This window comes from Leptonychotes weddellii, chromosome 5, assembly GCF_054177405.1.
Source record: "Leptonychotes weddellii isolate Sample4059 chromosome 5, ASM5417740v2, whole genome shotgun sequence".
Classification (NCBI taxonomy): Eukaryota; Metazoa; Chordata; class Mammalia; order Carnivora; family Phocidae; genus Leptonychotes; species Leptonychotes weddellii.
The window spans coordinates 86,437,519-86,462,387 of NC_138373.1; the positions used below are offsets into that span (position 1 = coordinate 86,437,519).

The window sequence follows — 24,869 nt, forward strand, 5'->3', positions numbered from 1 at the left end:
TATTGGTAACATTTTACATTAGTATGGTATATTTGCCACAATTACTGAACTAATACTGATATATTTTTATTAACTAAAATGATTTATTCAGATTTCCTTAGTTTTTGCCTTATGCCTATTTTCTGTTCTAGGATCCTACCCAGAATACTAAATTTAGTTATCATGTCTCCTTACACTCTTCTTTACTGTGACACTTTCTCAAACACTCCCTGTTTTTGGATGATCTTGACAGTTTTGAAGAATACTGGTCAGATGTTTTGTAGAATATTTCTTAATTGGTACTTCCAATTACTTCATCAGGAGCTACAGAGGTTTTTCCTCAAATTTCCTTTTTATTGACCCATGGGAGACTCTTCAATTGGCTTTGTCTTTTTGACTTGAATCTGATGTTGATAATTTCTTTGCTTTGATTCCAAGCTCATCATGTACATTTCCTGCCTCAGATCTGGAATAAGCCATTTTTCAGAGATCCCTGCTTCCTTTTAGTAAGAAATAGTACTTAGAGATCTGGGCTCTAGGATGATACATTGCCTATATTGATCATTATTTTTAGGTCTTTTCAATGGGCATAGCTAGGAGATGTATATTCTTAAAAGAAAAAATACATCATGAGTTTATACTGATGTTTCCAATTTGAATTTAGCATTACATGGTTTTTACTCAGTTTCCTTTATTTTATAATTACATTTCTTATGCTAAAAACCTTGATTCCAAGTGAAAATAATGTTAATTTATTATTTGAAAGGAGACAGACCCAAAAGAAAACATACTCTGTGATTTCATTTATGCAAATTTCAAAAAACAGGGAATAGTAGCTTGTAGTATTCAGAAATTAATGCTTAGGAGGAAACACTATAGAGAAAAACAAAGACGTGATTATCATAGAGTCAAGATGGTAGCTAATTTTAGAAGAAGAGGGGGGTTGGGCTTGGGGAGAAGCACTTGAAGAGCTTTGGCTTGCAGGCAATGTTTTCTTCTTCACTTGGGTAGTGATTACAGGGGTGTCCATTTTAAAATAGTTCTTAAATTGATTTTTTCTGTTATATTTTCCCTCTCATCCTTTTTTAAAGTGACAACACAAAACAAAAAATAAAACAAAACAAAATGGACAGATAGACAAATCATGTCTCCTGATTTCTTCTGAGAAGTCACAGCTATATGTAATCTGCGTCTGACTCTGGGAGGGAGAACGGCCCTGGGCCCATAGCAGAACTGAATTGAAAAGTGGTAACAGCAATCATTGAGGAGAAAGCACCCACTGCAGCCTAAGAATCATAATCTATTCATTTACTCAATCATCAGTAAACGTTCATTGGGTTCTTCCTATGTGGTGGACTCTGGTGTAGGCACTGGCAGTAATTAGATGAATAAAATAGGGTGTTTGCTCTGAGAAGGGGCTAGGGCCCGTAATCTAAATAAATCAGTACAGTAAAATGTGGATTCTATGACAAATGTCTTTATAGCATACATGGGGGAAATGGGTAAAGATTCTGGTAAAGATAACAAGCACTCGGGCGCCTGGGTGGCTCGGTCGGCTAAGCGACTGCCTTCGGCTCAGGTCATGATCCTGGAGTCCCGGGATCGAGTCCCGCATCGGGCTCCCTGCTCGGCAGGGAGTCTGCTTCTCCCTCTCCCGCTCCCCCTTCTTGTGCGCGCGCTCTCTCTCTCAAATACATAAATAAAATCTTAAAAAAAAAAAAAGAGGGGCGCCTGGGTGGCTCAGATGGTTAAGCGTCTGCCTTCGGCTCAGGTCATGATCCCAAGGTCCTGGAATCGAGTCCTGCATCGGGCTGCCTGCTAGGCGGGGAGCCTGCTTCTCTCCCTCTGCCTCTGCCTCTCTCTCTCTCTCTGACTTTCATGAATAAATAAATTAAAAAAAAAAAGATAACAAGCACTCTATTTTTTTTTAAACCAGATAGAAGTATTATACAGGAAATGACGAATTCATAAAAATCTTTGCAAGTTAAAGGGCTCAAGATATCTTCATAGAAGGGCTATTGATATTTAAAACCTGTTTCCTATGGGGCACCTGGCTGTCTTAGTTGGAAGAACACGTGACTCTTGATCTCATGGTCATGAGTTTGAACCTTATGTTGGGTGTAGAGATTACTTAAAAATAAAAAATAAACTTAAAAAAAATAAAAACTGTTTCCTACTACTCATTGAACCGTAAAAGAGTGAAAGCAGTTAGGATCTGAAGTTTCAGAAAACGGGAAACTTTTTTTACGTGTCCATCTCAGTATAGTATGAAAGGCTCTGAGTGGAGGAAGGCACATCTGATATATTCAGTTTATAAGTGCCAAGAGGGAACCAAAATTTACTCATTCTCCACAAGAAAAATCTGGTGCTAGAATCTGCATTAGTTATCTCAGGTGAGAATGATGGCTTTTAAGAGTGACATTTAGAGTTACTGCATTGCTCTAACAGTATCACTTGAGAGCTAGATTTGAGTGCTGGGAAGCACTGAGTAATGATATACCCCCTCTTTCTAGGAAGACTAAGTACTTTTCCTGATGTGTCACTTAGCTAGTGAATGATAAGGCTGGACTATGGATTTAGTGTCTTTTCTACCAGAGCCTGGTGCCACCCTGCTTTTTTGTGCCCTTCAGCATTAGGTCAACAGACACCATAACATTTTATTTGGCAACTTAGAGAGATAGGGGAGATGCTTATCTAAGAGAGAGGGAAGCTTACTTTGCTAACAACCGGTTTTGCCTCATAGAGAGAAGAGGTGGTCCATGCCCCTTGGTAAGAAGACAGTTTCTGTCCCTGGGGGTCCCTGGGCAGCTCCTTGCTGATTCAGTCCCATGTGATGAATGGGGCAGTGAAGCACTTATTTAGCTGTTTTTTTTTTTTTTTAATCTGGCTAAGAAAAAATGATGACTGAAGTAAAAGAACTGCATGTCTGGCCTTTATAAAATAAAAGTGTTCCAGATTTTGTCTTAGCACTTCATCTTATTTCCATCCCTTTCTATGCCAGACCCGGGACCTGGAGCTGAAAGACTGATTTTTCATATCCCAGACTCCATTTCCAGCAGAGTTTTGGACTCAATTTAAGTAATGATAGCGAGATGCATTCATGTGAGATTTAGAAGGTAAAGGAAGGTTCTCCAGGCATCAATGGCAGGTGTGTGAACTTCAGCAGTTCTAAAAACGTGAGTTTTTATAGTTAATACACTTCCCTGCCAGTTTCCCTCCTCAGGGCTGCAGGCAGCTCTGACTTTCAGCAGTGGTTTCCTGCCATTTCTGGGCAGCAGTGCGAGCTTCCTGATTCTCTGGACCAAAACTCTAGCTAAATACTAAAAGCTTGTGGTCCCTCACTCCCTGTAATTTTTGCTCCTAGCTTTTTCAGTCATTTTGAAAACATCTGATTCTATGTACTAATCCTTTTTGCTTGAAATACATAGAATAGATTCTGTTTTACTGACTGAACTCTGATTTAAAAAGTTGTAACCTTATGATCCAGTAATTGCACTACTAGGTTTTTACTCAAAGAATACAAAAACACTAATTCAAAGGGATACATGAACCCTGATATTTATAGCAGTATTATCAATGAGCTCCAAGCTATGGAAACAGCCCAAGTGTCCATTGACTGATGAATGGATAAAGAAGATGTGGTATCTATATACAATGGAGTATTGCTCAGCCATAAAAAAGAATGAAATCTTGCCATTTGCAATGATATGGATGGAACTAGAGGGTATTATGCTAAGCAAAATAAGTCAGTCAGAGAAAGACAAATACTATATGATTTCATTCATATGTGGAATTTAAGAAACAAAACAAATGAGCAAAGGGGAAAAAGAGAGAGAGGCAAACCAAGAAACAGACTCTTAACTATAGAGAACAAACTGATGGTTACCAGAGGAGAGGTGGGTGGGGTGATGGGTTAAAAGATGGGGATTAAGGAGTGCACTTGCTGTGATGAGCACTGGGTGATGTATAGAAGTGTTGAATCACTATATTGTACACCTGAAACTAATATAACACTATGTTAACCAACTAGAATTAAAATAAAAACATAAAAAAAGTTGTAATCAGAGTGTCTATGTCTGAAGTTCAAATGGTAGGACCAGTATATGTCTCTGATAGCAAAGACAATGGGAAGATACAAACTAAGTTGTATAACAGGAAAAAAAAATCACGTTTTTATTTAAAATTGAAAAAAAGAACAGAAAAGTCATAACTACCAACATTTTGCTTTGTCTTTTTTGAACCTTAAAGTAAGGCTAAGTCTACCTTAATCTTCATCACTTCCTCCCACTCCACACCGCTGACATCATTTCCCATTCCCTTCTTCCTTTCTCAGAGCAACCACTATATTGGACTTGTTTATATGCTTCCAATTGATATTTTAAATATAAATATGTAGAAATATTTTATGCATTTAAAAAATAGCATCATATGTACATATTCTCCATCTTGTATATTTTCCTCAAAATCACATTGTTTAATACATAGATCTAGTTCAATTGCTTCAAGTGCTTCACAGTATTTCCTCGTAACTGATTATTCCACATTGTATTGCTATGTTCCCTATTAGATTATTTCCAATTTTTATGCTATCATTAAAACAGTGATATAAGCTCCTTTTGTTTTGAATGCTTTCTGAACCTTGAATTTTAGGGAAGCTAAGACAACATATATGTTTAAAAAAATATCTTCTCACTCCTTGGTATTTTCTCATAAGACAACTACTTAATAATGATGTACTCCATACATTCTAAAAACTGAGCAAAGTCTGATTTTAAATGATCAAACAAAAGAGATAGTTGAGAGGAACAAGTTTTCCTTAAATTCTCTATCCCTTCTGACTCTATGAAATCATGGAGACAGAAAAGAACTGTCAGTGTTAGTAATTATTTGTGAGTCTCTTGGCTTTTAAATTGTGCCATTGCAGTATTTGCTTTAAAGTACTTTGTTGGGTCCCCATCAAAGAGTAGCAACATGAAATGCCTTGCCTCATTTGGACATCCATATGTTTTGCTCAGACTCAATGTCAGTTTCTTGCTCCCTGACAAATTCCCTGGCAGTGCAGAAATCAATGTTGGAGTGCAAAATCTAGTTAAGCGTGACAACGATCCTTAGCAACTGTCCAGCGTAGTCCTTAACAAGAGTATTTAGTCTTTCACTTGAAAGGCATGTTTAGTGCAGAGAGATAGGCTTTGCAGAGATAAAATTCCAAGAGGGTTGAAATGAGTCATAGTAGTTGATTAGTCTATGATGGTGATGAGTCACAAGAACCAAAACATTTTGCAAAGTGCTTGGCGGATGACCAAATGCTCTGGCTTGAACCACTGAGATATGACATTTTGGAAAATGGGAAGAAAACTGTGATATCTTACTATCTCCCCATGGAACATGTTTGTCAGCCGCTAAGAGTCTTATTTTCATTTTTGCACATATTGCTCCCTTGACTTGAACACCCACTCTAATGCTACCACTCAGACTTGCAAATTCCTATTACTCATTATTTAAGATCCACCTCAGACCTGAAGTTTTCCTGAGGCACAGTTACTCACTGCCATTGCTGAGCCCCACAGCTGTAGGTTTCTACTGTTGTAAGACCATCTGTCATGTGATATTGTAATTTACCGGTCCCTAAATTTATCTTCTTCACCATTCTTCTGGAGCGGAGACCTTGTCTTTGTTGTTCTTTTGTACTTAGCACTTGTAGCACAAGGTAGAGTTCATCTCACTTTTGTTTCTTTGTTAAATGGGTGTGTTTCTGTTTATGTAGGCGTTTCTGTTTATGTTCCAACAGTAACAGTTAACAGTTACTGTTTCTTCTGTGTTGGGCACTGTCTTAAGTGCCTTTGTTGTATTATTTCATTTAATCTTCTAACACCATCCAGAAAGTAAGTACTATAATCCCTTTTATAGATAAGGATGCTGAAGCACAGAGAGGTTAAGTACTTTGTCCTAAGTCACACAGCTACTAAGTGTGGAGCTAGGAATCACACTCAAGCATTCTGATAGCAGAGGCTGCATGCTTAAGCACTGGGCTATATTGCCTGTATTTTATCCTAGGAAGAGATTCTAAAGATAATTTTAATGGGACAGAATATAATTTTATTAAAAAATAAATAAATAAATAAAAATGGCAGTCACCAAAAGAGAATGTCTCAGGATTAAGTTGAAGGCTGTATTTGATTGAGTTAGAGCTATTTTAGAGCTATTCCTATTTGCCTTGAGGGAGTCTCTGATATACTGTGTAGTAAAGTAAGGAAACCAAATTGTAGAGTAACTATGTAGTGTGATTCCTGAAATTAGGAGAAAATAATGGAAGGCTCACACAGCCTGGAGCTCTTTCTTTCACAAAACATACTTGCAGGCCAGGCTGGAAATGGTGTGACACAGAAAGAGACAGGAAGAGACAGTGGCAACATGTCCCTGGAAATGGTGTGACACAGAAAGAGGCAGGAAGGTGAGCTTATTAATTTTCCTCTTCTTTGCATTAGTTCACTGCAACATTATTTCAGTGGCAACATGTCACTTTTTAATATTTTAAGAGGAATTTAAAGAAAAAAATGACCGAAGATCAATAAAGATTCTAGGAAGAAATTTCAGAGGTGACTTGCCAAGTCACACCTGGTAGGCAAAGTTGACTTAATTCAAAGCAGTTTTTATGAAACCCTCATATTAGAAGTGGTAGGTCCATTCATAAGGGCTGTAAGAAATGAAGAAATTGTGACCTGAGGCGGGTGGACCAGGCCTAGTGGGGTGTACCATAACCAGTGATGCATCTCCCCAACTCACTTTGCCCCACTTGCCCCTCAGGCCTTGGCCACATGCCACTACTTGCTAGGTCAACCTTCCTAGGAGGGCTCCTCATGCATCCCTGTCTGATCAAATGTCTCACAAAGGTTCTGGCTCCTGCTGCCATTTCTGGTTTCAGAGGAAGTACATGCTACGGGACAGGAGATTTGGCTTCCCCAGCAGCTTCACCAAAGGGCTGGGAAACATAAGCTGAGAGTATGGGGTGCAGTGCACTCAAACAGGAAACAGAAGAGAGCCTGAACATAATCCTTCTCTCATCCTCCCACCCATCAACTCTTCTGAGACTCAGTGGTTCCAAATGGCCTTCTTGGAGATGTGCATGCAGGCAAAGAATGGACTAGGTGTCTTGTGAAGGCACAGCCACCACCTTGTGCTTGCTTTCTCTCCTTCACTGTCTTCCTCCCCCTCTGCCCTCACTCCTGTTGTTCTGTGAACAAGAGTGGTACCATGTAAACTTGCCATCACGCTCTGTTTTCTAGGGGACTGGGGCCAAGGTGTGGTGGGATATCCAGGTTTAGAAATGCTGGCACCTGATGTTATAAATAGTCCTTTAGACCAAAAGTTGGGAAGCACTGTTTGACGTTTGAGTGCTTGACCTGTGGGCTTTCAAAGGGATAAAAAAAAAAAAAAAAACCTGATACAAGAAAATTCTAGGCTAGACATAATTATTCAGGAAAAATAAATTTTATCTATATAGAAAAGAATAACTTGGGATTTTTGTGGAGTGGAATTATGTGAATGACATTTGTTTAAACATCTCGATTCTTTTATTTTGTAGTCTGTCTTCACTAATAGGATATATCTCTTGAATTAGCACCCTGTTATGGCCAAGTAAAAAATACCAGCAAATGTTTGGCATTTTGAAGAACTTGTAAATGTATAGTTAAAACAAAAAAAATCTAAATAAAAATAATATATGCTTATCTGGAAATGTGATAAATATAGCTACATATGAAAATTAAGAATTGGCGATAATCCTATCATACAAATACAGTGGTGTGAATATTTTGTTATATATCTACCCACGTTTTCTATGGATAGGATATGTACATATTTCACATATAGTTTTATTTATATATTGTACATTGTAAACGTAATATAGTTATATGTACCATGTGTACATGTAGAATGTTTTTCAAATATACTGCATTAATATTTGTATACATTTGTATACATGTGAACATATTTTATATTTGATTTAGAATGTTATCATTAACTTAATACAGTATGAAATATTTCCTAAGTTATCAAGTATCCTGAAACATGCATTTTTATGGAGATATTCAGTATTTCACTGTGTAGATAGGTCAGAGTTTATACCTAACCAAATACTTTGTTGTTGGACATCTAGGATGTTTTAGATAAGGCTTCTTGTAGAAGTTTCCCTTTTCCTTGTCAAAAATGTTATAGAATTTAGAGGGATAGAAAAGGCTTTGAGGGATGGTCTATTCATACCTCTGTTATCCTTTAATCATCCTTATAAATAGTGGGACTGAGACTAAGTAAAATTGTAGAAGGGATTTATTCTGTTCCATTTTCTTTTATTCTCCTTCTTGCTCAGGTGCCCAATGTCGTCAGCCCCCCACCCCTGTGTTGCCCAAAGAAAAAATGATCAAATCCTCATCTCTCTGGTTTTAATAATCATAGCAGTAACAATAATAATAGGTAGGGCATAGGGCCTTACCCTGTACCAGGTTCTAGCCTAAATATTACATTCATTTTAACTTATTTAATTCTTGCAGAACTTTCTGAGGTGGATAACTTACTGTCCTCCAATTACAGTTGAGATGGAAGCAGAGAGTGGTTAAGGTAATTATTTACATTCACATAGAATTATTAAGTGGTGGAGCCAGGATTTGAGCCTGGGCAGCCAAGTTCTAGAATCTGAGCTCTAACTACTATGCTGTAACAGAGGATCCACAGAATAAAGATAGCAAGGAAGTTTCATTCTGAGCTCTACTTGCAATCACTGGGAATGGCTGCCTGGAACGATGTATTGAGAAGGATTTGGAGGGTGTATCTGGGTTTAGAAGGGAAAAGCGCCATGATGTATGAACAATGTCTCCCTTATGTGAAAGGGTGGAGCAATTGCATATTTCCCATCTTTGCCTTATGGTTTTCATTATGCTAGAATTAGGGATACAGGGATAAAGCTCTAGAGATAGAAAAAAAAAATCTGTAGGCAGAACAGAATTAACTTATTTACTGTTTCTGCAGGAGGGAGATGAGAGGGCAGAGGTTAGGGCTATTACAGGCCTTAGAAAGCACACTTTTGGTCTACCCCCTTCCTGTCAACTGGCATAGCGCCAATGACTCCATATGCATTTCAAGACTGCTATTTTCATATTTATTAAAAAAGAATTGCCTCTTTCATTCTGTTTGTCCTCAGTTGAAATAAAAACAGAGGGCAATGGGAAGCACAAAGAGTTTGGAGACAGAGATATGGGCTTGTATTTTTGGCTTCATCGAATTAACTGTTTTCTTGTGTAGCACTTATTAAACCTCCCCTAACCTCAATTTTCTCAATTGGAAAGATAATTCTTACTTTTTAAATTGTCCTGGAGATTAAATCAGATAATAGTATTGGAGATGCCTTATATGCTGAAGGCAAATGTTTCTTCCCTCATTCTTTCATACTAATCCATACACTGTATCTTTTCATATTTATTTTTCCTTTACTTCTGATGGAGGTCATTTACTAAAATGTTTAATAGCTTCATTTTTTTTCTTGGTTTTGGTTATATGGAAATATCCTGACCAAGCTTTTTGTTACGGAGATCTCAGAAATTAACACTCAACTCAAGATCTGGCTAGTGCTTGGTGACTACACAAAACTGTATAACGGGTTAGTTTAGTGCTTGCTTGTTCAGGAATTATATTTTAAGAGGTATTATAGAAAGTGCATTGCTTTCTCCTACCTTCATAGTGCCACCATTTTCCAAATCGCCCAAGGCAGAAACTCAGGGGCTGTCATATTCGAATACTCACTTTTGTTTTGGATAACTTCTATGATATACTAATTGTTTCTTCAGCAGTGCCCACTCTGATGTCAATCTCATTTGTGCAGGCAGCTTTTTTTTTTTTTAAAGGTTTTATTTATTATTTATTTGAGAGAGAGCATGGGCACACAAACTGGGGGGAGCGGCAGAGGGAGGGGGAGAAGCAGGCTCCCCACTGAGCAGGGAGCCCGATGCAGGGCTCGATCCCAGGACCCTGGGATCATGACCTGAGCCAAAGGCAGACACTTAACTGACTGAGCCACCCTGAGCCCCTGTGCAGGCAACTTTGCATACCTTTTAGAAGGACCTACCTGGGGGCCTGGCCCTTGGCTGCCACCTTGGAACTTGGCTTTGGAATGTTCCCCACATTGATAAGGCTATTTTGCCCACTGGGGACCCTGCTGTACCAGCTTGCCTTGACCTAGATTAATTGTACAAATGATGTATTTATAGTGAACACCAGCTTTCCTGCTGGGAGTCTGGAATTTTGGCAGTTGTAGAGTGTGCCAAACCCTGGACTTTTGAGTCTTAAGCAGTCTTCCCAGGAAGAAACCCTGAATTTTGTTGGAAGGAAAGAGCATGTTCTGTGTGACTATTCCTCCACTCCTTACCCCCTCCATTCCCAAAGGGAGAGCTTTGGAAATCTGTGCCTGAATTCCTGCAGCCTCCACCTTACGTGTCTTCTTCCCTTGTGGGGCCTGCTAAGTATGGTTGTGCTGTAATAAACTATAGCTATGATTACATTCCCACTGTGATAATGAGCCCTCTGAGCCATTCTAGTGAGGAATCCAACATGTGGGTGGGCCTGGGACACCTGAAAAACCATCCGTTGTACTTTTCAAGCCTTAAAGTTTAATTTGAATCTTTTTCATATCATCCATGTCCCCTCTTAACAAGCTCAATCTTTTCTCTACCTTCTTGAACATATGGAATATATTTATTATAATTGCTTTAATGTCCATGTCTATTAATTCTATCATCTGTGTCATTTCTGGGACTGTTTCCCATGAATGATTATTTTGTTCTTCTCATAAGGGGTTGTATTTGCCTGCCTTTTGGCATACTTAGTAATTTTTTATTGGATGCCAGACACAAATTTTACCTTGTTGCTTATTGGATAATATTCCTTTAAATATTCTTGAGCCTTTTTCTGCAGTTAAAGTACTTGAACATAGCTTGGTCCTTTGGATGCTGTCTTTTGAGCCTTGTTACATGGGACCAGAGCAGCTTGTAGGCCCACAACCAAGGCGGTGAGTGCTCTTCTGTGTTCCCTATCTGCTGCCCTGCACATTACAAGGTTTTTCCACTCTGCCTGGTGGAAACACAAAGTACTCCCAAGTCCTGTGTGAGCCCCAGGAACTGTCCTATTTCTTGAGGTGGTCCTTTCTTGGCTCTGGTAGTTTCTTCACATGCATGCACTGATCAGTATTTAATTTAAGATGCAAGAGGAACCCTCAAGAAATTTCTAGAAATTTCTCTTTGTGGGGCTCCCTCCTCTCCATTCAGCTCTCTCCTCTCTTGTAGCTGCCTTGGCTTCCCCAAATTCTCCACTCGGTCTCCTCAACTCAGGGAGACTGCTAGGCTTTGTTTGGATGCCGAGGCCTGGAAACTAGGTGGTGTGTTAGGGCTATCATGGGGCTCCTTTGTTTGTTTTCCTTTTCTGCAGGATCACTTCTCTCTACTGCCTCTTGTCTAGTGTCTAAAAACTGCAGTTTTTTATATTTTGTTCATTCCTGTTTAGTTTTTAAGGTTGTAGATCTAGCCTGATACTCCTTCATGGTCAGAAGTGGATCTCCATCCTTCCACACTATTCTTTGAATCATGAAGGAAAGGACCTTAACTCCTCTGGCGACAATGGCTGGCACACAGTAGATAGTCAAACATTAGTTGCTGAATGACTAATTCAGCGAATAACTGGTCTACCCAACTTTACTATAAAGTTAAAGACACAATATTATTCTTCATTCACCAGACTGGACACTTCTTAGTAAAACATCAAACAATTGTATCGAGATCAATTGTATTGAGGTAAAATCCCTGCTCTGGCTTTTAGTAGCTCTCTGACTTTATGACTTTTTCCCTTCTGAGGATAACAAGTGGCTTACTGGGCAGGCAGGAGAATTAGCCAACAGGTGATGTGTGTAAAGGGCACAGTAAGTTCTGCGTGAAGGTGGGAGCTGGTATTATTCTTAGTGTATTGAAAGGATGACCTTGCATTGATATAAGACTTTGTAATTTGTGTGCTTTCCATATTTGTATCTTACATAATCCTAACAATATATTTTCTCCCAAATAGTTACCTAGGTTTAATATAAAGCAAACAAGTTTCTTATGAAAGAAGAAAAAAAATAAAACGAACTAATATTTGAGTATCTGGAGACTTGAGAGCAGAGCTCTGCTTTATGGAGGGCTTCTGAACATCACACTCTTTCTGGCTTTGAACAACAACATCGGCTCGCATGATAGACTTTGTCTCTCAAGTTTTTAACTTGTTCTTCATCTACCTGTGTATACTGAAAGCTGTCTTACATAGACTCCACTTTGTACTCACCTTCTGCGATATAAGGCCTAACATTAATATGATGTGCTGCCCTGACAGCTGGTAAAATTGGGAAGGGCTTGAACGGCTGAACTACCAATTTCCCTCCCCACTGTGTTCTCACGGAAAAGGCCCCCTTGCCAAACCACCCTCCTTATCAAGGGGACCAGGCACAGTTTCGCTTATCCCTCACTAATGGGTTTTAGTTTCTTGCCAGCCTGTGGAATTATTCAAACAAGCCAGTCATATCTGAACGGGAGGGCACCCCACCCTCTTGACACTACAAAGCCTGCCTCCCACAGCCCCTGGATGTTCACACCATCTGAGTGCAACCTCCATGTGACCCTGCATGGGGCGCTGTGTCCTCCATCCCTAGGCTGTGAGGGTGTGTGACTGAAGCTGCTTTTGAGCTCATCTGTCCAATGTTACGTGTCAGGTGTTTGGCCATCCTCAGAACCCTAGGTGGGAATCTCCCCCTTGAGAGTGGGGTGACTAGGCAGTGGCTAAGACACCATCCTTGTCACCCACCTGCCCCTCCTCTCCTCACCTTTCTGTGCTAGTGGGGATGTGTGCAGGCAGTGCCTCCAGATCCCCTCCGTTGAACAAAGAAATCAGGGTCTGAGAGGAGAAGGAGAGGGCAGGGAGAAAGAAGGCATTTAAAAGTATGCTTGCTAACCCCTTGAATGCTCTGGGAATTTACAGACACCAGTTGGCGTACGAGGTTGGGGGAGGAGGGGTAAGGAGCCAAACCCAGCTTCTCATGCTGGGGCTCTGAGCAGTGCCAGCTCTCCTGCACCCTAGCAGAGGATGACCCGGAGTGTGGCAGGATGGGGAGGATGCTTCCTCTGCACTCTTGTCTTCCCTTCATCCTCACCTGAGATGGGGAACGTGTCTTCTCATCTGATTACATATCCAAATTATGCCAAGAGAGGTCCATATTAGGAAGAGGAAGATTTGCTTGCTTAATAACTTCTTTGGTCAAGAGTCCCACTGAGAATGTTGGAAGCCGCTGTTACATCCCAAAATAGAACCAGGAGCAATGGTCTGGTTGGCTTTGGAGAGGTGGTGGGTGGAAAGAATGGACCAGACTTGGAAAGGGAACAAGGATAGAAAAGGAGGAAGTGTTAGTACAGTGTCTGTTCTGTTGGGACTGACATATTTCAGGCCATAAAATATAATTCCCACCAAACTTTTAAGTAATAATAATATAATTAGATGAAAGAAAAATAAATATATGATGTAGCTCTGACTATAGTTTATTCCCCCACAAAATTCCTAGTGTTAAACCCATTAAGTTAAATCAGTTAGGAAACCAGAAGTTAATTTCAGTTAAAAGGAGAATTTGATGAATCTGAATATTTTCCATAGGCAGCTGATTTAAAAATCTTCCTTCTAGCTGGTAATTAGTATAATTGCTTTAACTGGTGAAGATCTCTTTCCACATTGACTGAATCAGAATCGTCTCTCCTAAGAGAGCGAGATAAAGAATCCTACCTTCTTACATTCATTGAACAGTCTGGGGACATCACAAGCAATACACAAGCACTTGCTTACATACATTATCTCATTTAATCCCCATCACAGCCCTACAAGGTGCTGGCTGTGTGACTTTGGGCAAGTTACTTAACTTCTCTGAGTCCCATCTATAAAGTGGAAGGAGTCACAATACCTATCTCATAGAGTTTTTGTGAAGATTAACTGATAGAATCAACGTAAAGCACTTAGCTCAGTTCCTAGTATACAGTAAGTGTAAAAAGTAGGAGAATATGCTGCCCCAAAATATGCCTCCTTGGCATAAGGTTATTTTGAGAAACTGCAGACACAGGGGAAACTCTGAAAACAGAGTAGACGGGAAATTTACATTAGAAAGGGGCCTGTACCAGGAAGAGAGCTACTACCAGACAGAACTTTTTCACTTGAGAGATTTATCTGCCTGGCAGGGCCAACTTTGTTTACCAAACATTCTCTCTTCTCTTTGAAGCACCCGCCCTCTGTCCCTTTCCTTAGCTCAGGAGGGTATGTAAGCAAGCCTCACTTGTCTGGCACCTTTCTAAATCTCAGCTTTGTGGAGCTCCTGCACATATGAACCTAAAATTCCCCGCCCCCCCCATTAATCTTTTATTACAGGGGGGTTGTCTCAGCCATAGAATGTAGAAGTGTAGAGGCAAAATTATTTTCCCTCCCCTACAACTGCTCAAAGTATTAGCTGCTAAAAAGCTATGCTATTTTTATCCCTGACTGTCGGAGGAAAGTGTTTACGGACTATGGATGTGAAAATACTTGAAATGTTAAAAACACTCAGAACATCCAACATCTATGCCTGGGCCATCATTCGAGTGCAGGCGCGGATCAGTGCTGGAGGCGGGCCTGTTACCCCCAGCCCCTGTCTCGGACCACTAGGCATGTTTGCATCTTCTGGCCCGAGGCAGACTGTAGGCAGTGCAGTATATGGTACAACACTGCAGCCCCTGTGGACTGGGGGGCTAGATTGCTTGTATTCTAATCCCGGTCCTGCCAGTTAGTAGCTGTGTGACCTTGGGCTTTTAGTGAGCCTCCCTTTACCTCAGTTTGTCATCTGTAAACCGAGAAAAACAGCAACACCTACCTCAGAGGATCGTCATGGGGATTAAAGGAGCCAGGGGATGTCGATGTGCCCAGCAAGCTGTGAGCACTAAAGATTGATAGCCAGGATCCCTTGATGAAGCACATTCGAGTAGAAGACTACTTGAAGTAGATCCTAATGCAAAATACAAATAAGGTGTCACCCAGGAGTTCTGACCTCTATCATGTGGAGAACTCTCTGAAAAGATTGGTTTTGGGTGCTTCAACTGCTCACACTTACGAGGCATTGTGCTCAAGCACTTTTCCGGTTTGAATTTATTTAATCTTCATAATAATGACATAAGATAGGCACTGTTGCTCCTCCCATTTGACAGATGAGGAAATGGAGGTACACAGAAGCTAAGCACCCACTTCTCCAAGCAGTAGGCAGGACTACATTGATGGGCCATATGGAGGTGGTTTGGGGCAGAGCTCCCTCATCCACAGCGTTTACATGCTAGCCACTGGGCTTAGAGCAGGGGACCACAGCCTGGTCTGGGAGAAGAGAGCGGATAGGCTAAACCTTCGCAAATTCCCTTGTCCGCAGAGGGGATGGTAAGAACCTGCAGGGCACACTTCTTATCCACTCACCTAGAAGCCACTGCTGCAAGAAGCCACTTTCCTGCACCTATTAGCAGAGGACATGGCAGTGGAATGCTTTCCTAAAACTCAGGTACTTGGCATTCATGCAAACTGAAACAAAACAAAACAAAACAACAACAACAACAACAAAAAAAAAAACAAGGGAGGAATGGAATGGCTTTGTGGGGTAACATGACTCTTAGCACAACACTGAGGTGAGGCAGAGATGCTTTCTGGCCAGAAATACCCATCCTACCACCTGATCTGAAAACTCTCTTTCCAGAATTCCCTGTTTACAAAGGGAAGGACACAGGGACCGCGTTTAACTGTCTTCAGGTAACACGAATTACCAGCTAATCCCTCAGAGTGGCTGTTTTACATGTATTTGACGAAAAGATTGAATTTAATGTCATCCAGCTGAGAGCAAGAAAGGGAAAAAGAATAAGAAGCTAAATGGTGTGTGTTTGGGGGTGACATGGGTTGGGAGTAAGGATGGGGGTGGCAAGCATAGGGGATCTGAGAGAGAATCTGGACACCAGAGGCAATTCAGCCTGCTTCCAATTTCTCTTAAACCAGCCTGGGAAATACCATTCAAGAAGCCCTCATGTGATTCTTTGGCATGGATGTTGTAGAACGCTGACCCTTGGGAGAGGGCACACAGGAGTATTGTCTCTTTCATCTTTGCAAACACTTTACTTTCTATTCAGCAACTGCCCTATGGCAATTGAAGTTCCCATCAGTTAAGCAGACATTAAGTGGCTTCTTATATAAATACTTACAGAGTTCCGACTTTGCAAGGCTCTCTGAAAAGCATTTTGTTTCTTATAAGTTCTTTGAAGTTTTCTATTGGCTCCAGCAAGTGTGTGCAGATCTATCCACAGATTGACATATTCCTGTGCAAATGAACTCCACAACAATAAAGTTATGTGAAAGAGAATATGCTCGAAATTCACTGCTGGAGCAGCCCCCTCAAAAGGTCATCCTCAGGTAGCATGATTGGGAAATTGCTTTTGCTGTTGATTATTGTCCTCATTTAGAATAGAGACTTTAAGAATATTCTTATTCTTTTTAAATTTTAAAGCATTTGCCAATTTTAAGGATATGGATAAATTGAAGAATTTAAATTGAAGAAATTAAAAATAACTTGTACTTAAAATACTGAAACAGTTTCCAATAACAATTTTTACTCAGAATATACCTGTATCTCTATGTTTGTTTGCTTCTACCAATTGATCAACCAGTCTGCCTATGGCCACAATAATATTTTGAGATATCAGCGAATTTTTATTGTAAATTTTATTGAATTATAATATACATATATAAAAGTGCATGAATCACAAGTGTACTGATGCACAAATCAATGTGTCTTTTTAAACTAAACACACCCATGTGCCTAACACTAGCTCAAGAAACAGAGTTACCAGAATTGGTGTGTATTCCCTCTGCCTTTACGTATACACTGAAGCCCTTTCTCTACCTTAAGCTAGAGTTTTCCAACTTCATGTCTTGGGAGGTCTCAGCAGATCATAGAAAAAAAAAAAAGGAACTTTACTTTTTGACAGAGATCCAAGAATGAGAGACTTGGAAGAACATGAATAAGTCCTAGCTGATTTTTCTAACCGTAAGCCTAGATAAAGGATTCTTGGAGGGGCGAAGAGGGGAGAAGAAATGAAGTAAGCAAATTAAGCAAAGACACCAGTGGGTCTCTCAGAAGGGAAACTGGCCCTGCCCAAAGTTCAGAAACTCTATCAGGGAAACTGTGGATAGGAACTTTGATTCACATGGAAATGGCTCCAGATCCAGTAGCACCCAACTTTCAATACAGGGAAGTCCTTGTTCAGTTCAACTAAAGAAGCCCCCATGAGCCATTTCTCAGTGTCATCTTCTGTGACCTAATATGCACATCCCAGACACGCAGGGGACTGATGCAGATGGTCCCTGGTCCTTACTTTCAGAAACATGGGTGTAGGTTTTTGTCCTGACCATGCCCATGGACCAAACTTGTCTGTGCATCAGAATTACCTGGGAACCTTGTTAAATATCCAGATTTCTTGTATATTTAAGACCCACCACTAAATTTAATCAGGCCTGGCAATCTGAATGTTGACCAACTCTACAAGTGATTATTACACAACCAGTCTGGCCTCCACTAGAGACTGGATTTGGGAAGTTGCTCTTCCAGTGGCCTGGGATCTATACCATTCTATCAGGACAAAGACTCAGGGCAGTGTGTCTGTGTCCCCTGCAGAGCCCTTTTAGAAGCTGCTGGTGGGAGGGGAGCAGCTCACGTGGTAAGGCTCCTCTCCTGCCCTGAATTCAACAAGACCAGCCCATCCCACCCCAAGGTACTTGCATAAAGAATTACAACATTAAGAAAGGTTGGCAGACCACTCTCAATGCCACAGTGGTGACCATTATCAACCATATCTTTGCTTTGTCATTTGTTTTATCAACAAAGGAATTTATGTGAAGATAAGAGTACCCCTGGGTTGAGGCCAAAGTCCTCTCCTCATTCCCTGAAGAAGGGATGGTGTTGTTGTGACACTGCCGATCAGGCCTTCCTGGCATGAGGGCAGGGTCTGCAGGCCTCCTGAGGCTCCCACAGGATGCTGCCGTGGACTGCATTATGTCCTTCTCACTAGAGGTCCTCTGGGCCTGGCTATGGTGGCTTTTAGAGCTCTGTTGTCAATTATTAAAAGCATGGCAAGGGTGCAGAAAACATTTATAATAATAATAATAATAATAATAATAATAAAAATAAATTTTAAATGCCAAGCCTATAGCACATTAATTTTTTTAACCCCTCTAGATGAGCTAAAAGTGAAAGCTCTAGTGGGGGGTGGGGGAGAAAAAGAATAAAGTGAAAGCTCCAAGTGTAATAACCCACTAGGATAATGTATGAGCCACTGGTCAGTCACAACCAGCATATGTACTGCAAAAGCCAGCACCTGTCCCCACCGACTGGGCCTACTTGTTTAGGGCTGCTACTGAATAGGATGAAGTCTCTGTCTGCCAATGGGAGCAACTTTTAAAAAATGGATAAAAAAGAAACCAGGTGGGGAGAAATCTAGAATTTGAGACCCCCCCCCCCCCAATAATCCTCCAAATGCGATACTGGAGAAGTTAGAGAAGATACAAAAGGAACTCATAGGGACCAGGTGATTCCCATTCAAAAATGAGACTATCCAGGAAAAACAAAGGATGGAAAGGAGGTGATTACTGTGTCACTCAAAATCTTGGTGCTGGCTACAGTGTAGGATGGTGAATGTTCTAACTTCTTATTTAGATTCAGGAAGTAAGGATGGGAAAAATCAGAATTAGGTGGTGTTTATTTTGATTTGCTTTTATCCAAGTCAATTTCTTATTTCAGTATATTTTATATATGCAAAGGTACAAAATCATAAATTTATAGTTAGGTGAATTTTTAGCAGGTGGACTTATCATTTTTGTAAGTGAGTACAGGATGAAGAATTATCAGGTCCCTGGAAGGCCCATTTTGCCTCTTCCTCATCACTGGTTCCCATGAAGGAAATCACTATCCTAACTACTAACATGGGGGATTAGTTTTGCCTACTTTTGAACTTTACATAAATGGACTCATATGGCATGTACTCTTTTATATCTGGCTACTTTTACCGTGTTTGTGAGTTCATCTATGTATTTGTGTGTAGCTGTTCATTTTCATTACTATATAGTGTCCCATCCCTTGGACATACCATACATATCATAGATTTTCTATGCTGTTGCCAGACTATTTAAGGTTCTTTACAACTCTTGGCTATTACAAACAATGCTGCTATGAACTTGTGTGTTTTTAAAATAATCTTTATCTTTGACATTACTATAAAAGGAATTCAACTATTTTTCTTTAAGAAGAACATGTTGAACATATGGCAAAATATTTTCTTGGAACTAAAAGTTCCACTTCACTACCATTTTATTTTTATATAAAAATAAAATATTATGAGCATACATTATCAATGGTACACACCACTACCTCCTCTTTTACTTTTTGAATAGTGGGAGAAAACTGCAAACACATGATTAGAGTATTAAGTATCAAGAAAGTTACATTTATGGGTAGGGCTCCTTTGGTTGAAAAGAGAAATTTAACTTTTTATTTTTAAAAAAGGTTTTATTTATTTGTTTATTTCAGGTGGGAGGGGAGAGAGAGAGAGTAAGCGAGCATGAGCAGGCGGAAGGGCAGAGAGAAAGGAAGAGGGAGAGAGACAATTTCAAGCAGACTCTGCACTGAGCACAGAGCCTGACGTGGGGCTTGATCTCATGACCCTGAGATCATGACCGGAGCCAAAATCAAGAGCCAGATGCTTAACCAACTGAGTCACCCAAGTACCCCAAGAAGGGAAATTTATAATGGAGTTTTCTGCTTTTTATTATAGACCATAATCTGGGTGATCTTTTCCTGGTAAGAAATCCTTTTTTTTTTTTAAAGAGTTTATTTATTTGTTTGACAGAGAGAGCACGAACAGGAGGAGGGCAGAGGGAGAGGGAGAAGCAGACTCCCCACTGAGCAGGGAGCCTGATGCGGGGCTCCATCCCAGCACCCTGGGATCATGACCTGAGCCGAAGGCAGATGCTTAACTGACTGAGCTACCCAGGTGCCCCACTGGTAAGAAATCCTTAAGTCAATTCATAATATTTTATAATCCTATGTTAAAAGTTCATTTAGGGCGCCTGTGTGGCTCAGTTGGTTAAGCGACTGCCTTCGGCTCAGGTCATGATCCTGGAGTCCCTGGATCGAGTCCCGCATCGGGCTCCCTGCTCAGCAGGGAGTCTGCTTCTCCCTCTGACCCTCCCCCCTCTCATGTGCTCTCTCTCATTCTCTCTCTCTCAAATAAATAAATAAAATCTTCAAAAAAAAAAAAGTTCATTTAAAACTGCTGTTTCCCCACAAATGTGTTCTAATTCTAATTTGTCTTGGCCAGGGTGTGGTGGGTGAGTGCCAGCTCAGTGGTGTTCTCCTGCGTATTCCATAATGGCCATGTCGTCTCTGTGTATTAGCTAAGATCATGTTGAGCTCCACATTACAACAAAACAGGATGAAACAAGACAAAATGACAGTGACTTAAGCCCGATATAGTTTATTTCTCTCTAGGTCTGGGGATATACTATGATATCCTTAAGATAGTATTGGTGATCCAAGCTTTTATTTTCCTTATCTGTTATCCTAAGCACATGACTTCCATTCAGGTGGTCACCTCATGGTTCAATAGGGTTGCTAGTGATTCAACTGAAAGCTGGTCCATATTATAGGGAAGAAGGAGGAGGAGAAGGAGGAGGTGAAGAGGAAGAAATTCTTTAACAAGTAGGGGCGCCTGGATGGTTCAGTTGGTTAAGCATCTGCCTTTGGCTCGGGACATGATCCCAGGGTCCTGGGACTGAGCCCTGCTTTGGATTCCCTGCTCAGTGGGAAGCCTGCTTCTCCCTTTCCCTCTGCCCCCCACTTGTGTTCTTGCTCACTCTGCTCTCTCTCTCTCAAATAAATAAAAAATCTAAAAAAAAAAAAAGAAATTTTGAACAGTTAGATTTCTGAAGACTCCTTTTAAATCAAAACTTAAATAACTACTTAGCTTACTCAGTAAGGTCAGCAGATACATACTTAAGTCACCAACATTTATTAATATATTGTCTCTTCTTCTGATATGCATGCTTGCGTGCTCACATACACATACACAGACACACACAGACACACACACACACACTGACCCTTGAACAATACAAGGGTTAGTAGGAGCGCCGACCCCCCATACAGTTGAAAATCCAAATATATTTTGACTCCCCCAAAACTTTACTAATAGCCTACTGTTGACTGAAAGCCTTACTGATAACAGTTGATTAACATTTTATGTTGTAGGTACTATATAGTGTATTCTTACAATAAAGTAAGCTAGAGAAAAGAAAATGTTATTAAGGAAATCATAAGGAAGAGAAAATACATTTATAGTACTGGTCTGTATTTATTGAAAAAAATCTATGATAAGTAAATCCACACAGTTTAAATCCGTGTTGCTCAAGGTCAGATATATCTCAAGATATAAAGAAAGTTGAAAATAAATTCATCTGGGTTTTCATTTAAAGGCTATAAGTCAAGCAATACTTTTTTTTTTTTTTCTGAAACTCAAATCTCTTCAGCAGTATTTTTCTGTGTGGTAATGGAAAATAGCTAATTGTGGATGATTAGATAAAAGTGAAACAATTCGCAAAAACAGTTCAGAATATGTATGAAAACAAAATGGAGGCAAAAACAAACATTAAAAAAAGAATTCTGCATACTCTAAACTTCAGGCTATAAAATGGCTGTTGTCAGCAGTACGTGTTTGACAGTTATGAGGTAAAGTGATTAATTGGCTGAGTGTGATTAGAATCAACAGAAGATATGTTGAGACCTAATAACTTAACAGTTCATATTGATTCCAGAACCACACTAGCCTCAACATTTTTCATTATCTTTAATCTTACATTTCCCAGTAATTATATTTTTTTACAGTCGTCAGAGATCATTAATCTTGAAGTTGTAAGACAATCTACTTTCATGAGAAAAAAAAAAATTAAAGCCCAGGACTTAACACAAATCTAACTGCCACAATAAGACATTATTAATACTTATACATTGACTCATTATACTTTTTCAGAATGATTTAAGAGTGTCTCTTTTCCTTATTAAAAAAAAAAAAACAGTTAAGTTCTGGATGGATCCTTTGCTAATGTTCCCAGTGAGAACCAGTAATAAAATGTAAGAGATAAAGACAAGTAGTTCCTTCTAAAATGAAGAAACAGGAAGTGAAATTTATCACATTTTCAATTTTTTCAGAAGACGCACCTCTCATGTCTCTGAGCTCCTATCCTCCTAGAGCCTAGCTGGGTGATTGTGTTTATTATGTTCAACCCCCTCACTTGAAAAGACACAGGCCCAGGAAACAGCTGTTCACAATTAAATTAATTATCATTTGTCAACGACATTCTGAACGCTGTTCTGAGGCCCAGAAATTCTGTGTTCACAGACGAGAATGTTGCCAGGCCACAGTGCACTTCAGAATGTGTGTTCACTTACATTAACCATTTCATTTGGTAAATCATCTTTAAGGTTTTCAAAGCAGTGACAATATCTTTGTAAAACTATTGTCACATAATCCACTAACATTGCTCTCTTAACTTTAGAGTGTTTGCTCATCATTTATCTAAGAATTTTTTATTCCCCTTGGATTTTGACACCATACTTAAAAATCTAAGACAAGTAGCAGAGAATAAAATGGGTATAAGAAATAGCAGTGTGGTCCTTTAAAAATGAATAGCTAATGGTTGAAGCTAAAGTTTCTTGGGTAGTAACCCCACAAAATTTATGAATTAAGATTCTAACCATTTAACGCTTGGTTAAAATATTTCTTTGCTGAAATAAATAATCTGGAGAACTAAATAGGACTTGGAAGACCAAGAGCTTTAACTGTACTGATTAACCTTAAGGATTGTGTCTATTCGTGCAAAGCAAAGTTCAATCAGAGAGGGGATTAATCTCAAATTTGCCAGGTAATTGACAGAAAAAAGCAAATGTATTTAAGTTAACCTAGATAGTTACTTTTAAGTTTTTCTTGTGGAATTTCTTTTTTTTAAAGAAATATGAGAATTTTTTGGAGTTAAGAATGGGGGAATTAAATTTAGAAAATATTCATATTTTATTCAACTACAGTTTTAAAGTTAAATTCTTCTCTCTAAATTATTTTTATTTTTAAAATAAATATGTCCATTAGCATTTTTGTACACCAAGTAAATAAGCCAACATGTAGAAATAATAATACACACAAATATGTTTCTTGAAGCATTGTTTGTAACAGGAAATATTTGGGAAATGATTTGAATATCCTGAGGTGAATAGATAAATAAATTATGAGACTTGACACACTGGTCATTTTAAGTAGTTATGAAGATTATGAGACAACATGTACCATGCTTATGATAAAATTACAAGAAAATCCAATGATATTATTGAAAAACAAAAGGAAGAAAAAAACCAGGATATAAAGATTATATGTACTGATTTCAAATGTACTTATTTCTATAGCTTTCAATATATTTATGACATGGCTATAAATTTATTAGTATAATTTGAAATAATATATTAGATCTTTTTTTATAGCAAGGAGAGATTGTGAAAACGTTGCTGATAAAATCTAAAGAAAACCAGAAAGTTTAGTTTTTTGGAAACTATTTGAATTTAAATAAAAAAACCCAGTTCAGCAAATATCCTTTTGAGCTTCCTGCTCCCCCACCCAACTCAGCTCCCCCTACTTGTTGAACATTTAAAAGTTTTTTCTTTCTTTTTTTTTTTAAGTGGAGACTAACATGGGGCTTGAACTCACAACCTTGAGATCAAGACCTGAGCTGAGATCAAGAGTTGGACACAACTCACTGAGCCACCCAGGTGCTGCTAAAAGTTTATAGGCCCCTAAAAGTCTATAATGTGTAATTTATTCTTCTCTAACACTCTCTCATATTTCTATCCCCTAAACTCCCCTTTTAAAAAAGATAGCAAGACATAAGGAAACAAACCTGCAACTAGCAAAGAAACACTATAGATAATGACAGACATCTATAGTGGTTTTTTGCTAGCTATAAAAGAACTAGTAAAAACTCCATTTGGCACTTTCAAAGAGGATTTACTTATATTTGTAAAATTTTCCTAACATAAGTGAAATTTAAACCATAATACTTCCTTCCAGGATATCATTTCTGAAACACATGGCAATTACAGATCTTAAGGCAGATATATTCCTTAGTTGCCAAGGAACAAAAGGAATGATTTATTATCTAAACAGAATGGATAAGTTCATAAAAGTTAAAAATGAAGCATTTATAGTTAAGGTGTGCACAAAAGGAAATCTTATTTAATGGGGGGTATGGAAGGGAATTTGGAAGATGAAAATTACTTTTAAAATTTTTGTGAATAGCTTACGTTCAGAACTAAAGCCTTTCCTTTCTCTTTACTTTTGCACTATTAAACTATTTTGCTTTTTCTTCTGGAGATACAGGGTCATCAATATCTTCTTATGCTGAGCTAGCAGTCTTGGTTGAATACAGAACTTAATCAGGAAGTATTTGTAAAGCTTCTGTAATCCTAGTAACATACTTAGTTCTCTAATTAGTGCTTCTCTAACATTGATGTGCATACTAACCACCTAGGGATAGAAAGTACCTCTAGAGCTGACTCTAAGGTGATGAGTTTCTAATAAATTTCCAGGTGATTCAGTGCAACTGTCTACAGACTAATCTTTGACTAGCACCACTCCAGAATACCAGAAGGCAAAGTTGGATGCCTCTGTAAAAAGTGAAATGAAAGTAGATAGTTGACA

At 39.2% G+C, this 24,869-nt stretch overlaps 1 long non-coding RNA gene across 1 annotated transcript in view; it reads left to right on the forward strand.

The window, feature by feature from the left end:
- LOC145721383 (uncharacterized) overlaps positions 1-24,869 on the forward strand; it is a 155,182-nt gene that overhangs the window by 5,525 nt on the left and 124,788 nt on the right. Inside the window, exon 2 of the long non-coding RNA XR_014145036.1 lies at positions 8,526-8,592. This is a non-coding gene — a long non-coding RNA (uncharacterized LOC145721383). The remainder of the gene's footprint in view (positions 1-8,525; positions 8,593-24,869) is intronic.